At 38.1% G+C, this 16,999-nt stretch overlaps 1 pseudogene; it reads left to right on the top strand.

Moving 5' to 3' along the window:
• The first annotated feature begins 12,865 nt into the window (after nt 1-12,865).
• On the top strand, nt 12,866-14,522 carry LOC133245083 (large ribosomal subunit protein eL19-like; annotated as a pseudogene).
• The last annotated feature ends 2,477 nt before the right edge of the window (nt 14,523-16,999 follow it).

Raw genomic sequence — 16,999 nt, 5'->3', positions numbered from 1 at the left:
AAGGCCTCCCCAGACAGCCATTTTGCTTTTTTGCATCTCTTTTCCATGGGGATGGTCTTGATCCCTGTCTCCTGTACAATGTCATGAACCTCATTCCATAGTTCATCAGGCACTCTATCTATCAAATCTAGGCCCTTAAATCTATTTCTCGCTTCCACTGTATAATCATAAGGGATTTGATTTAGGTCATACCTGAATGGTCTAGTGGTTTTCCCTACTTTCTTCAATTTAAGTCTGAATTTGGCAATAAGGGGTTCATGGTCTGAGCCACAGTCAGGTCCTGGTCTTGTTTTTGTTGACTGTATAGAGCTTCTCCATCTTTGGCTGCAAAGAATATAATTAATCTGATTTCGGTGTTGACCATCTGGTGATGTCCATGTATAGAGTCTTCTCTTGTGTTGTTGGAAGAGGGTGTTTTTTATGACCAGTGCATTTTCTTGGCAAAACTCTATTAGTCTTCGCCCCGCTTCATTCCATATTCCAAGGCCAAATATGCCTGTTACTCCAGGTGTTTCTTGACTTCCTACTTTTGCATTCCAGTCCCCTATAATGAAAAGGACATCTTTTTTGGGTGTTAGTTCTAAAAGGTCTTGTAGGTCTTCATAGAACCATTCAACTTCAGCTTCTTTAGCATTACTGGTTGAGGCCTAGACTTGGATTACTGTGATATTGAATGGTTTGCCTTGGAAATGAACAGAGATCATTCTGTCATTTTTGAGATTGCATCCAAGTACTGCATTTCAGACTCTTTTCTTGACCATGATGGCTACTCCATCTCTTCTGAGAAGAAGCATGAATAACCACAATCCCACAGCAACTAAAACAAACCATATTACAGAAAGTTAATCAGAATGAAAAAGCAGAAAGTTACATCCCAGGTTAAGGGACAAGATAAAACTATAGAAAAACAACTAAATGAAGTAGAGATAGGCAACCTTCCAGAAAAAAAGAATTCAGAATGATTATCAGTTCAGTCCAGTTGCTCGGTCATGTCTGACTCTTTGCCACCCCATGGAGTGCAGCACATCAGGCTTCTCTGTCCATCACCAACTCCTGGAGTTGACTCAAATTCATGTCCATTGCATCGGTGATGCCATCCAACCATCTTATCCTCTGCTGCCTTCTTCTTCTTTTCTTTTCAATCTTTACCAGCATCAGGGTCTTTTTTAGTGAGTTGGCTCTTCTCATCTGGTGGCCATGGTACTGGAGTTTCAGCTTCAGCATCAGTCCTTCCAATGATGTTCATGTTCTTTAGGTTTGACTGGTTAGATCTCCTTGAAGTCCAAGGGACTCTCAAGAGTCTTCTCCAACACCACAGTTCAGAAGCATCAATTCTTCAGCACTCAGCTTTCTTTATAGTCCAACTCTTACATTCGTACATGACTACTGGAAAAACCATAGTTTTGACTAGACAGACCTTTGTTGGTAAAGTAATGTCTCTGCTTTTTAGTATGCTGTCTAGGTTGGTCATAGCTTTTCTTTCAAGGAACAAACATCTTTTAAGTTCATGGCTGCAGTCACCATCTGCAGTGATTTTGGAGCCCAGAAAAATAAAGTCAGTCAATGTTTCCCCATCTATTTGCCATGAAGTGATGGGACCAGATGCTATGATCTTAGTTTTCTCACTGCTTAGTTTTAAGCCAACTTTTTTACTCTCCTCTTTCACGTACATCAAAAGACTCTTTAGTTCTTCTTTACTTTCTACCACTAAGGGTGGTGTCATCTGCTTATCTGAGGGTATTGATATTTCTCCCAACAGTCTTGAATTCAGCTTGTGCTTCTTTCAGTCCAGCATTTCTCATGATGTACTCTGCATTTAAGTTAAATAAGCAGGGTGACAATATACAGCCTTGATGGATTCCCTTCCCAATTTGGAACCAGTCATGTATTCCATGTCCGGTTCTAACTGTTGCTTCTTGACCTGCATACAGATTTCTCAGGAAGAAGGTCAGGTGGTCTGATATTCCCATGTCTTGAAGAATTTTCCACAGTTTTTTGTGATCCATACAGTCAAAGGCTTTGGCATAGTCAATAAAGCAACTCTCTTGGAACTCTCTTGCTTTTTTGATGATCCAGCAGACGCTGGCAATTTGATCTCTGGTTCCTCTGCCTTTTCTAAAACCAGCTTGAACATCTGGAAGTCCACAGTTCATGTACTGTTGAAACTTGGATTGGAGAATTTTGAGCATTACTTTGCTAGTGTGTGAGATAAGCGCAATTGTGCGGCAGTTTGAACATTCTTTGGCATTGCATTTCTTTGGGATTGGAATGAAAACTGACCTTTTACAGTCCTGTGGCAATGCTGAGTTTTCCAAATTTGCTGGCATATTGACTTCAACACTTCCACAGCATCATCTTTTAGGATTTGAAATAGCTCAACTGGAATTCCATCACCTCCACTAGCTTTGTTCGTAGTAATGTTTTCTAAGGCCCACTTGACTTCACATTCCACGGTGTCTGGCTCTAGGTCAGTGATCACACCATCGTGATTATCTGGGTTATGAAGATCTTTTTTGTACAGTTCTTCTGTGTATTCTTGCCATCTCTTAATATCTTCTGCTTCTGTTAGGTCCATACCATTTCTGTCCTTTATCGAGCCCATCTTTGCATGAAATGTTCCCTTGGCATCTCTAATTTTCTTGAAGAGATGTCTATTTTTTTCCATTCTATTGTTTTCCTCTATTTCTTTTCATTGATCACTGAGGAAGGCTTTCTTATCTCTCCTTGATATTCTTTGGAACTCTGCATTCAAATGGGTATATCTTTCCTTTTCTTTTTTTCCTTTCCTTCTCTTCTTTTCATAGCTGTTTGTAAGGCCTCCTCAGACAAATATTTTGCCTTTTTGCATTTCTTTTTCTTGGGGATGGTCTTGATCCCTGCCTCCTGTACAATGTCATGGACCTCAGTTCTTCAGGCACTCTGTCTATCAAATCTAGTCCTTTGAATCCATTTGTCACTTCCACTGTATAGTTGTAAGGGATTTGATTTAGGTCATACCTGAATGGTCTAGTGGTTTTCCCTACTTTCTTCAGTTTAAGTCTGAATTTGGCAAAAAGGAGTTCATGATCTGAGCCACAGTCAGCTCCTGGTCTTCCTTTTGCTGACTGTATAGAGCTTCTCCATCCTTGATTGCAAAGAATATAATCAATCTGATTTCAGTGCTGACCATCTGGTGATGTCCATGTGTAGAGTCTTCTCTTGTTTTGTTGGAAAAGGGTGTTTGCTGTGACCAGTTCTCTTTGCAAAACTCTGTTAGCCTCTGACCTGCTTCATTTGTACTCCAAGGTCCAATTTGCCTGTTACTCCAGGTCTCTTGACTTCCTACCTTTGCATTCCAGTCCCCTATAATGAAGAGGAGATCTTTTTTGGGTGTTAGTTCTAGAAGGTCTTGTAGGTTTTCATAGAACTGTTCAATTTCAGCTTCTTCAGCATTCCTGGTTGGGGCATAGACTTGGATTACTGTGATATTGAATGGTTTGCCTTGCTAATGAACAGAGATCATCCTATTCTTTTTTTATTTTTATTTTTTGGATTGCATCCAAGTACTGCATTTAGGAATCTTTTGTTGACTGTGATGGCTACTCCATTTCTTCTAAGGGATTCTTGCCCATAGTAGTAAATATAATGGTCATATGAGTTAAATTCACCCATTCCAGACCATTTTAGTTCACTGATTCCTAAAATGTAGATATTCACCCTTGCCATCTCCTGGTTGACTGCTTCCAATTTGCCTTGATTCATGGACCTAACATTCCAGGTTCCTATGCAATATTGCTCTTTACAGCATCAGACTTTACTTCCATCACTTGTCACAGCCACAGCTGTGTATTGTTTTTGCTTTTGCTCCATCTCTTCATTCTTTCTGGAGTTATTTATCCACTGATCTTCAGTAGCATATTGGGCACGTACTCACCTGGGGAGAATAATGATAGTGATTTGGGATCTCAGAAAAAGAAAGCAGGCCAGGATTGAGAAAATGCAAGAAATGTTTATCAAAGACCTATAAGAGCTAAGGAATAAACAGATGAATAAAACACTAGAAGGAATCCATAGCAGAATAACTGAGGCAGAAGCACAGATAAATGACCTGGAGGACAGAATGGTAGAAATCACTGCTGCAGAACAGAATATAGAAAAAATAATGAAAAATAATGAAGACAACCTTAGAGACCTCTTGAACAACATTAAATGCATGAATATGCACATTGTAGGGATTACAGAAGCAGAAGAGAGAGAGAAAGGACCTGAGAGAATACTTGAAGAGATAATAGCTGAAAACTTTTCTAACATGGTAAAGGAAATAACTGACCAAGTCCAGGAAGCACAGAGAGTCCTATGCAGGATAAATCAAAAGAGGAACATACCCAGATACATAGTCATCAAACTGACAAAAATTAAAGACAGATAAAATATTAAAAGCAGCAAAGGAAAAATAACAAATAATATACAAGGGAACTCCCATCAGGCTATCAATTGACTTCTCAACAGAAACTGTACAAGCCAGAAGGGAATGACATGACATATTTAAAGTGATGAAAGGGAAGAACTTACAACCAAGAATACTCTACCTAGTAAGACTCTCCTTCAGATTTGATGGAGAAGTCAAAAGCTTACCAGACAAGCAAAAGTTAAGAGAATTCAGCACCACCAGCTTTACAACAAATGCTAAAAGAACTTCTCTAGGCAGAAAACAATATAAGGAAAAGACCTACCTACAGAAAATGAACCCAAGACAATTAAGAAAATGGTAATAGAATCATACATATTGATAATTACCTTAAATGTAAATGGATTAAATGCACCAACCAAAAGACATAGACTGGGTGAGCAGATGAAAACTGTGCATGTATGCATTTACACTTACCACATCACTCTGCTTGACCCCCCAAATTGTATGTAATTATTTTATATTGTTAGGCTAATCATGTTCCTGTTATGGCTCACAGTTGTTATTATCTTTTATGTTTTGTTTGGCTATTGATTGTGAAAACTGATAAACATATTTTACTATTGTGATTATATAATTGCTACTCACTTAATACCATTGTATCATGGTCAACAGAAAAATTATAGAATTCTATATCACCAAAACTACATTCAATAGAAAAACCTGTAATCACTTTTCAAAATCCAGATGCATATCAGAATTATCTTGGAATTAAAAAAAAATACAATTGCCTAGGTATGGCTTTTTTTTTTTTTTTTTTTGGCCAGAGCTCCAGATATGTTTCTAGTAAGCAGCCATTTTTTAAAGCAACTGGACTGTATGAGGATCTTTTACCTTTATCTAGTTTGTTTCACTTTTTAAATTTCAAATTCAGTGCTCGCGTTTCATTTAGTTTATATTTTCCAACTTATACAACTTTCTTATTTTTTCTTTGATATTCTTTCTTAAGCCTTTATCAAGCATAGTAGAAAAACTTTTGTATGTATATATATAAATAATAGGTATAATACATATATTTTAGAGAACTTATGAATTTTTCCCTAACTAAAAAATTAATGACATTTTGACTCCACTTGTTTGACATAGTATGATTAGAATGCTAAATTTCTAGTTAAAAAAAATAGATATGCAACAAGCAACAAAGATTTGTTGTATGGCACAAGTAACTATAGTCAATATCTTGTAATAACCTATAATGGAAAAATATTTCAATAATAGCAAATGTACATACATATAACTGAATCACACACACAAATGAATTTTTTTTGAAATTTAGTAATGCTTATCTTTTGCCAGTTTTTCTAAATATCCTATGTACATCTAATAACAACATATGAGATGCAAAATTTTAAGTGTATTTGTGTAGGATATGATTAAATATTAATTAGTAAAATATAATTAATTGAATATCAGATCAGATCAGATCAGTCGCTCAGTCGTTTCTGACTCTTTGCGACCCCATGAATCACAGCACGGCAGGCCTCCCTGTCCATCACCAACTCCCAGAGTTCACTCAGACTCACGTCCATCGAGTCAGTGATGTCATCCAGCCATCTCATCCTGTGTCGGCCCCTTCTCCTCCTGCCCCCAATCCCTCCCAGCATCAGAGTCTTTTCCAGTGAGTCAACTCTTTCCATAAGGCGGCCAAAGTACTGGAGTTTCAGCTTCAGCATCATTACTTCCAAAGAAATCCCAGGGCTGATCTCCTTCAGAATGGACTGGTTGGATCTCCTTGCAGTCCAAGGGACTCTCAAGAGTCTTCTCCAACACCACAGATCAAAAGCATCAATTCTTTGGTGCTCAGCCCTCTTCACAGCCCAATTCTCACATCCATACATGACCACAGGAAAAACCACAGCCTTGACTAGATGAACCTTTGTTGGCAAAGTAATGTCTCTCCTTTTGAATATGCTATCTAGGTTGGTCATAACTTTCCTTCCAAGGAGTAAGTGTCTTTTAATATCATGGCTGCAGTCACCATCTGTAGTGATTTTGGAGCCCAGAAAAATAAAGTCTGTCACTGTTTCCACTGTTTCCCCATCTATTTCCCATGAAGTGGTGGGACCGGATGCCATGATCTTCGTTTTCTGAATGTTGAGCTTTAAGCCAATTTTTTCGCTCTCCACTTTCACCTTCATCAAGAGGCTTTTTAGTTCCTCTTCACTTTCTGACATAAGGATGATGTCATCTGCATATCTGAGGTTATTGATATTTCTCCCACCAATCTTGATTCCAGCTTGTGTTTCTTCCAGTCCAGCGTTTCTCATGATGTACTCTGCATATAAGTTAAGTAAACAGGGTGACAATATACAGCCTTGATGAACTCCTTTTCCTATTTGGAACCAGTCTGTGTTCCATGTCCAGTTCTAACTGTTGCTTCCTGACATGCATACAAATTTCTCAAGAGGCAGATCAGGTGGCCTGGTATTCCCATCTCTTTCAGAATTTCCCACAGTTTATTGTGATCCACACAGTCAAAGGCTTTGGCATAGTCAATAAAGCAGAAATAGATGTTTTTCTGGAACTCTCTTGCTTTTTCTATGATCCAGCGGATGTTGGCAATTTGGTCTCTGCTTCCTCTGCCTTTTCTAAAACCAGCTTGAACATTAGGAAGTTCATGATTCACATATTGCTGAAGCCTGGCTTGGAGAATTTCAAGCATTACTTTACTAGCGTGTGAGATGAATGCAATTGTGTGGTAGTTTGAGCATTCTTTGGCATTGCCTTTCTTTGGGATTGGAATGAAAACTGACCTTTTCCAGTCCTGTGGCCACTGGTGAGTTTTCCAAATTTGCTGGCATATTGAGTGCAGCACTTTCACAGCATCATCTTTTAGGATTTGAAATAGTTCAACTGGAATTCCATCACCTCCACTAGCTTTGTTCATAGTGATGCTTTCTAAGGCCCACTTGACTTCACATTCTAGGATATCTGGCTCTAGGTGAGTGATCACACCATCATGATTATCTGGGTCATGAAGATCTTTTTTGTACAGTTCTTCTGTGTATTCTTGCCATCTCTTCTTAATATCTTCTGCTTCTGTTAGGTCCATACCATTTCTGTCCTTTATTGGGCTCATCTTTGCATGAAATGTTCCTTTGGTATCTCTCATTTTCTTGAAGAGATCCCTAGTCTTTCCCATTCTGTTGTTTTCCTCTATTTCTTTGTATTGATCACTGAGGAAGGCTTTCTTATCTCTTCTTGATATTCTTCGGAACTCTGCATTCAGATGCTTATATCTTTCCTTTTCTCCTTTGCTTTTTGCTTCTCTTCTTTTCACAGCTATTTGTAAGGCCTCCCCAGACAGCCATTTTGCTTTCTTGCATTTCTTTTCCATGGGGATGGTCTTGATTCCTGTCTTCTGTACAATGTCATGAACCTCATTCCATAGTTCATCAGGCATTCTATCTATCAGATCTAGGCCCTTAAATCTATTTCTCACTTTCACTGTATAATCATAAGGGATTTGATTTAGGTCATATCTGAATGGTTTTGTGGTTTTCCCTACTTTCTTCAATTTAAGTCTCAATTTGGCAATGAGGAGTTCATGGTCTGAGCCACAGTCAGTTCCTGGTCTTATTTTTGCTGAATGTATAGAGCTTCTCCATCTTTGGCTGCAAAGAATATAATCCGTCTGGTTTCGATGTTGACCATCTGGTGATGTCCATGTATAGAGTCTTCTCTTGTGTTGTTGGAAGAGGGTGTTTGTTACAACCAGTGCATTTTCTTGGCAAAACTCTATTAGTCTTCGCCCCGCTTCATTCCGTATTCCAAGGCCAAATATGCCTGTTACTCCAGGTGTTTCTTGACTTCCTACTTTTGCATTCCAGTCCCCTATAATGAAAAGGACATCTTTTCTGGGTGTTAGTTCTAAAAGGTCTTGTAGGTCTTCATAGAACCATTCAGCTTCAGCTTCTTCAGCGTTACTGGTTGAGGCCTAGACTTGGATTACTGTGATATTGAATGATTTGCCTTGGAAATGAACAGAGATCATTCTGTCGTTTTGAGATTGCATCCGAGTACTGCATTTCAGACTCTCTTGTTGACCATGATGTCCACTCCATTTCTTCTGAGGGATTCCTGCCCTCAGTAGTAGAAATAATGGTCATTTGAGTTAAGTTCACCCATTCCAGTCCACTTTAGTTCGCTGATTCCTAGAATGTTGACATTCACTCTTGCCGTCTCTTGTTTGACCACTTCCAATTTGCCTTGATTCATGGACCTGACATTCCAGGTTCCTATGCAATATTGCTCTTTACAAAATCAGACCTTGCTTCTATCTCCAGTCACATCCACAGCTGGGTATTGTTTTTGCTTTGGCTCCATCCCTTCGTTCTTTCTGGAGTTATTTCTCCACTGATCTCCAGTAGCATATTGGGCACCTACTGACCTGGTGAGTTTCTCTTTCAGTATCCTATCATTTTGCCTTTTCATGCTGTTCATGGGGTTCTCAAGGCAGGAATACTGAAGTGGTTTGCCATTCCCTTCTCGAGTGGACCACATTCTGTCAAATCTCTCCACCATGACCCGCCCATCTTGGGTTGCCCCACAGGCATAGCTTAGTTTCATTGAATAGAGAAGGCTGTGGTCCTAGTGTGATTAAATTGACTAGTTTTCTGTGAGTATGGTTTCAGTGTGTTTGCCCTCAGATGCCCTCTTGCAACACCTACCATCTTATTTGGGTTTCTCTTACCTTGAGCATGGGGTATCTCTTCACAGCTGCTCCAGCAAAGCGCAGCCATTGCTCCTTACCTTGGACAAAGGGTATCTCCTCACCGTCGCCCTTCCTGACCTTCAATGTGGGATAGCTCCTCTAGGCTTTCCTGCGCCCGCGCAGCCATGGCTCCTTGGACATGGGGTTGGTCCTCCTGGTCACCACCCCTGGCGTCTCTCATGCGGTTGCTCCTCCCATCGCCGCCCTTGGCCTCGGGTTTAGAGGCGTGGGTTGCTCCTCCCAGCCGCCACCCCTGGCTCGATAACATCATTCAAGATGCTCTTATTCTTATCTTTTCTTCACTTGATAAAATATTCTCAGAGAAATGTTAATGTCTGACTATGATTATATTTTTTCCTTTTCTTTATGTTTCTTCTGATTTTTGGTTTATGTATCAGTTTCTCTGTTGTTAAGGTGTCTAATGGTTTATGATGTTTATCTTCTTTGTGAATTGTACCTTTTATCATTAAAAATATTCATCTTTGCTTCATTTAAAATAAATAAATTAAAAAAAAAACTACAAAGATGTATTGTACAACACAATATAGCCACTATTTCATAAATTGAGATTATACATTTTATAAATGCATTTGTGTAAATTTTGTGTATTTTATAAATGGAGTTTAACCTTTAATGAAAATGGGGGCCTCCCTGGCAGTCCAATGGTTAAGTGTTTGTTTCCATTACTAGGGAGATGGGTTTGACCCCTGGTTAGGGAAGTAGGATCCCACATGCCCCCGGGTGTGGCCAATAAATAAATAAATGGAATGGAAATGAAAAAAAATTATGAATATTGTATACCTATTACTTGTATGACATTGTACATCAACTATAATTCAATATAAATAAAATTAAAATAAAAAATATCATTTGAAGATATGATTATGTATAAGTAAAATATTGGGAATAAAAAGAACTCAGGAATTATCTAAAAATGACCAAATATAAACTGAAAGGATTTCTAGAGAATTGGTATTCTTTCAGATGATAAAATTTCTACCTATAAAACTAATGTAATAAAAAGTGAATCATTATAGCTAACACGAAAATTTAGCAAGGAATGCAGACACAAAATAAATATTAGAAATAAACAAACTTTTAAAAAATATAACTAATAAACAAATATAATAAGATACCATCCATGGGCAGAGAAGCCTGGTAGGCTACAGTCCATGGGGGTCACAAAGAATCGGTGAGCGACTTCACTTTTTTTCTTTACCATTTATAATAACATAAAAAACTATAAAATAGCTAAAAATCAGATAGAGAATATAACAGTATTCTGCAGAGAAATTCTAAAAACTACAAAGACCACGAGAGTATTTCCAATTAATAGAAGTTGAATGGAAGAAGTTATTACAAGGAATTATAATTTTATTTAAATTATTCTATAACTTCAGTAAATTCCTAGTTAAAATTCCAGGTGAATTTTTCTAGGTACTTAATAAACTTATTTTTTTTTATATCATGTGGAAGAATAAATAACTATGTAGGTCTAAATCATTTTTTAAATAGAAGAGTGAGGTTTTATTCACGATGGAATAAAGTCTTAAATGCAAACAATAATACTAGAAAGTTAATAGTATATAATATGGCAGAATATTAGGGCCATACACTTAGTGCAGAATTATTTCTTGAATTAGATTTCCAGACTTGAAATTCTAGTGCCTTGGGAGAACTGGCCTATGGTGGGTTGTTCTTCCCTTGCCATATACATGATTAGTTAACTAGTGGACACTTAAGGGGGCCTAAGCGCTGGTGTCTCACCTTCCCAGCTTTGACTCCTAAGGGCTTAGTTCCTATCAGAGCCTATAACTAGCCTAGGTCCTGCTGGGCAGTGGTCCTGGGCTGGCCGCTTCTTGGGGGATAGGAATAGGCATGTCCAGGAGGAGTGGGGGTGACATAAGTGTGCCACTGTTTGCATATTGTTTCTTCTGTGCCACAAGGTATATTGATGTTTCTCCCCCCCTCCCTGCCCAAAAGGATTAATTTAAAAGTAAAAATTGTTGAATTTTGCTTTCTAAAAGTAAGACTTTCTCCTCAATAACTTATATATCTAACAAAATTAGTGGGCAAAAACTTGAGGGAAGTATTTGAAATTTTGAAAAAAAAAAGTATTTTGTACATATATACAAAGAATAATATGGGAAACTTTTAAAAAGAGTGCTGAATGAATTACATTAATAAAGAACACATACAATACTTCTGTTGAAATTAGAGTTGAACTTTAATAGCTACAGAAATGCAAATTAAGATAAGATCTCATTTTATACAATTTAAAGTGCAAAATTAAAAAGCTGCAGCAGCCCAGTGTTTGCAGGGATCTGAAATAATTGAGTTGACCAAAATATTTTTTTGGTCATAATAATGTCATGGAAAGCCTGAAAGAACATTTTGGCCAACCCAGAAAGTGTAAATTCCAATGAACTGATGGTGATGAGGTAATTCTGGAGAGTTTGCTGTAGTAACTTGTCTAATGACATTCATATTGACCCTGAAATCCTACTTCTGATTATGAGTAATGGAAAATATTTACCCAGCTCCAAGAGGAAACATATGTAGAGATGTTTATCTCAGAGTTTTTATGGTAGTGAGGTGCTGGAAGCATATTAGATGTTCATCTCTATTATGGGATTCTATGTAGCAAGTAGAGACAACAGACTCAACACAGAGTAGTACGGGAAGATCTTTAAAAGAGTGCTGAATGAAATAATATTGATAGGTGAAGTATATACAGTGTAATACCATTTGTGGAAATTAAAGTTGTACATATCAAATATAGTACATTTTATAAGAATACCTAACAGGATAACATATTTATATATTAGAATGTGGGAAAGAGAAGGCTATGGGGATAAACAGATGAATCAAATATTTCACAGAGAAAGACTGCTGGACCAAATGATGTCCATGAGGCCATAATGGAGGAGAATGATTAACTCAACAATCTGTACTTAAGATTTCAAAGGCAAAACACAGCACAGAAAAATAAACATTGGAAAATATTTAATGAAAGAGTTAGGATGATGGGTTACACCATGAGTAGTTTCTTCTCAGGGAAAAATATATAATATTGTATAAAGTACTTGTATGTCTAAGAACAGAATCAAAATATCTGCAATATCAAAACACTGGTTGAAAATGTCAAGGTTTTTGTACTCAGCAAAGCTACAGTTAGAGAAAAGTTTCTATATTTTACCACCGGGTGGCAATAGAGATTAAAACATCTTCAGCATCTTAGTTATTCAAAAATTAGAAGTTTTAGGCTCAGAGAGTAAAGAATCTGCCTGAAATACAGGGGATCTGGGTTTGATCCCTGCATGATGAAAATTCCTTGGAGAAGGGAATGGCAACTCAATCCAGTATTCTTGCCTGGAGAATTCCATGGACAGAGGAGCCTGGCAGGCTACAGTCCACAGGGTCACAATGAGTCAGACACAACTGAGCGACTAACACTTGTTTCACTTTCAAGGCCCCCACATCAGCAAACAGCTTACAAACTCAAGCTTAAATGGATAATAACTTTTTATATCTAAAAATAATTGAAAATTACTTACAAAAACATGCACAAAACCTCCTCACCTTTGGTCCTGAGGCCACAAGGAAATTTCTCTCACTAGTTCTCATAGAGGAGAAACTATTTGGTATAGTAAAAGATGTTCTCAAGGAGTATTATTTGAGTAAATTTCATGAGGTTCACAGGCATGTTTAAGTTTCTTAAGGTAGGGTAATCATGTCAGCCTGAAAAAAAAAATGGGCAAAGTATTTTTACACAACATGCAGGATCTGGTCCATGGGAGCAGCTCTCTGATGTTCTGGAAAACTCAATGGCAAGTTTTGCATAACTTACATGAGTGAGTAGACTGTTAAGTCCCATAAATATTGTTTATGTTGAAATAATTTGAATTATGTTTTTTATCAGTGCAGACTTTTTAGGTTATGTACTCTAACGTACACCTGTGTACAACAGTTTTATACTATGTTAAATGCAGAGAAGTAACATTAATAATCGGCAGATTATTAATAATACAGATGGGATTTGCAATTGGAAATTTTTGTGGCTTTTGGATACTTACTCCAGGACAGTTGTTTGAATCTCTGGTTTGCTGTCTGGAGACTGATAGTATCTGTGCTACTGCTAAATCACTTCAGTCGTATTTGACTCTGCGACCCCATGGACGGCAGCCCACCGTCCCTGTGATTCTCCAGGCAAGAACACCGGAGTGGGTTGCCATTTCCTTCTTCAATGAATGAAAGTGAAAAGTGAAAGTGAAGTCACTCAGTCGTGTCCGACTCTTAGCGACCCCATGGACTGTAGCGGGTTCCATGGGTATCCATAGTGAGGACCAATATTCTCGAAACATAATTTGATTCTGCTGTAATACAGAGGGTTTTCTTGACCTTCCTACAACATCTGTCAATACACAGTTTTTGAACAGTGATATTTCCAGATGACCTATTTAAGTTACTAACTATACATTTAGTACCTAAATAGATAGATACTGCCAAATAGGGTTATATGGAAGAGAATAGTGATTGTCTCCAAGAATCTACTTTGTACTTCCTCTAGAATAAATCGCAGCTCCCAGATTAGTGGTCATGTGCCTGTGGTCTGTTCAACATAGTGTACAATAACTGCATGTTTTCTACTGCTCTGTGACTGTAGTTGCATGTGGGAAGGTTCCTGTCACTTACAGCCGAACTTGATTCTAACTAATCCAGGGTATTGCCTGAATATCAATGAAAGGTTGATAACTTTGGCTTTCCTTTTGCCACTGTGGCACAGCCACGATCATGCTCAGGCTTCAGTGTCCTCCAATGCAAGAAAAAGAGCTGGTTGGACCCCACTGAGACTAATGAAATATCCAATGCCAACTCCCATCAGCAGATCCAGAAGCTGATCCTAGATGGGCTGACTATCCAGAAGCCTGTCACTGTCACTGTTCATTTCTGGGCTTGAAGCTGAAAAAAACACATTGGGCTGCCAAAAGGGTAGGCATATGGGCATAGATATGTGAAAGGGTATCCAGTGCTGAAAAAGGTAACCTAGATGAAGAGGATGAGGATAAGAGTTGTGCACAGACTACTCAGAAAATACCACAAATCTAAGAATAATGACTGCCATATTTATCACAGCCTCTACTTGAAAGTGAAGGGTAATTTATTCAAATCAAATGTGTTTTCACAGAACATATCCATAAGCTGAAGGTGGACAACGCTTGTAAGAAGCTTCAGGCCCACCAGGCTTAGGCCTTTCAGATCTAAGGCTAGAAAAGCAGAAAGGACTTTGAAGAGGGGCTCCAGGCCAAGAAGGAGGAAAGCATCAAGGCTCTGTCCAAGGAAGAAGAGACCAAGAAATAGGTTCTACCCTTCTTGTCTGTACACAGTGGCACTGGCAATTACGTAGATCACTCATTTATTTTTATCTGTATGTTTTCTAAGGCAAAGGAGAAAATACAACTAGACATTCCAAAATTTATATGATAAGAAACATGTTAGATATCAGCATGAACTTCTGGGAAAATGGTAGGGAGAAATATTTCATAATTCATCTCACTGAGATAAATCCAAAATAGAAAAAGGAAATTTCTCTGTGTTGAACTCAGAGAAGAGCTGCAACTTAAAACCAAGAAAAGTCTGTAACTTATAAACAAAGTTGGAATAATGTTTAAACACACAGTTTCACTCATTTTAAGTAAAATGGAAGATCAATGGATGTCCATAAATCATTATGGAAATGGAGAACAAATTAATGTATGAGAAATGTTTGGCTTTAGAAATTAGGGAATGACAACATGAGGTTTTGATCTTGCTAATATGCAGTGGCTCATGTGGTTTAACATGGAGTTTTATGAAATTTTTAATTAAAAAGATTATTGTAGTATAGTTGATTATAATATTGTGTTAGTTTCAGGTGTATCACAAGGTGAGTCAGTTCTGTGTATACATATAGTCAACTCTTTTTCATATTCTTTTCCCATATAGGTCATTATAGAGTATTGAGTATATTCCTGTGCTATTTAGTAGATTCTAATTACTGGTGACAATAAGTTTGTTTTCTACATCTGTGACTCTATTTGCATCTGGTAAATATGTTCATTTTTACCATTTTTTAAATTTCATATACAAGCAACATCATATGTTGTCTCTCTGTCTGACATTTCACTCAGTATGACAGTCTTGGGTCCGTCCCTGTTGCTACAAATGACATTATTTTGCTCTTTTTTTTTTTAATGGTTGAGCAATATTCCACTATATATACGGGCTACATTTTCTTTATCCATTCCCAACATAGAGATTTTTGTATGCTGTGTAGCCTTTTTATTGTGGCCTGGACAGGCTTTAGAAGGAATTTGCTTCTAGTGTCCACTTGAGGGTTACTGTGCTAGGTTGCTGCTACTTAGGATGGTTTTGTCCAAGTCAAGTGGCTATTTTTTATACAGATGAGTGTCCTAGGTCAGTTTCTAAGGAAACACACTCAGGTGCGTGCAGGAGGCTTGCTGGGGGTGCTCTCAGCAACAGCAGGATCGAGGAGAGGTGAGGCTGAACTGTGCTGCGGATTCAGTAGAGGATTTAATAAAACTCACAGAGACTTCTGGAGCTAGGAGAACCCTTCAGAGACTTCCTAAAGCTAGGTAATGTGACATACTTTTTACTCATATATTTGATATATGCTTTCTGCAGGGAAGAGATGTTCCCTTGGACAAACCACCTCTTCCAGTGAAGGCAATTCCTGGAGAGGAGCATGTCTGTGAGCTGTCAGCAGCCAACACTCCCTGAGACTGAGGAAACATGCATGCTCATCTTGAAGGGGGTACACTGGTGGCTCCACAGCATCTGCTAGAGCAAGGGTGCATTTCTATGGAAGTAGAGATTTACTTGCTAAGCCTTGAATAAACACACAGACCTCACAAAGTCAGTGTTGAAAACACAGGCCACAAAGCAAATCTTAAAAAAATGTGCATGAGATTCTATAAGCAATGGCCTTCGATTAGGTTGCCTCTGGATGAATGGCAAAGAATCTGTTAAAGGAACCAGAGACTCTTAGATATGGGCTATTTTAAAACATTGGTACCAGTTTTTGCCCTTGTTTTCAGTTTGGGCTAGGTGGGGAGCTTAGATAAGATATACCAAATTTGGTTCCTTTACTATATTATTTTAAACTGACTTCACAGTCAAGGAGACTTGTGATGAAATTCACCTTGAATTCACACATTTTTTATACAGGCTCAGGGGTCACTTCTCATTATAGAGTCTCAACTTGTTTGTTCCAGCTCTGTTGTGGCCTGGATTTCTGAGACAGGAATTGAGGCTTACACATGGAAGGATGGTAGGTTTTATTAATAAACAATGTAAAGGCTTCCCTGGTGGCTCAGACAGTAAAGAATCTGCCTTCAGTGCAGGAAACCTGGGCTCGACCCCTGGGTCAGGAAGATCCCCTGGAGATGGGAATGGCTACTCAATCCAGTATTCTTGTCTGAAGAATTTAATGAACAGAGGAGCCTGGCAGGCTACAGTGCATAGGTTCACAAAGAGTCAGACACGGCTAAGTGACTAACACTTTCACTTTTTTCAGAGGCCTTCTGCTTCTAGAAATGGTGGACTATCCAATTTGAACCAACTCTTTGTCAAAGAGAAGTAGAAAAAACAAGAAAATATGAAATAAAATCTGCCTCAAGACAATGAGGAACTAACAAAGGAGAAATAAATGACTGGCTTAATATCTAGGAGAAAACAGAACTTCACAGAACGAGTCTTATAGTTGGGCTGCTTTTCCACTACAAGCATCTTCTGATTCCATGAGAGGTGCTGAAAACACTGAAAAAGCTATATTTTAA

Source organism: Bos javanicus, chromosome 3 (genome assembly GCF_032452875.1).
Source record: "Bos javanicus breed banteng chromosome 3, ARS-OSU_banteng_1.0, whole genome shotgun sequence".
Lineage (NCBI taxonomy): Eukaryota > Metazoa > Chordata > Mammalia > Artiodactyla > Bovidae > Bos > Bos javanicus.
Note: the sequence above shows the minus strand (reverse complement) of the source record. Positions and strands in the feature narration are given on the sequence as shown.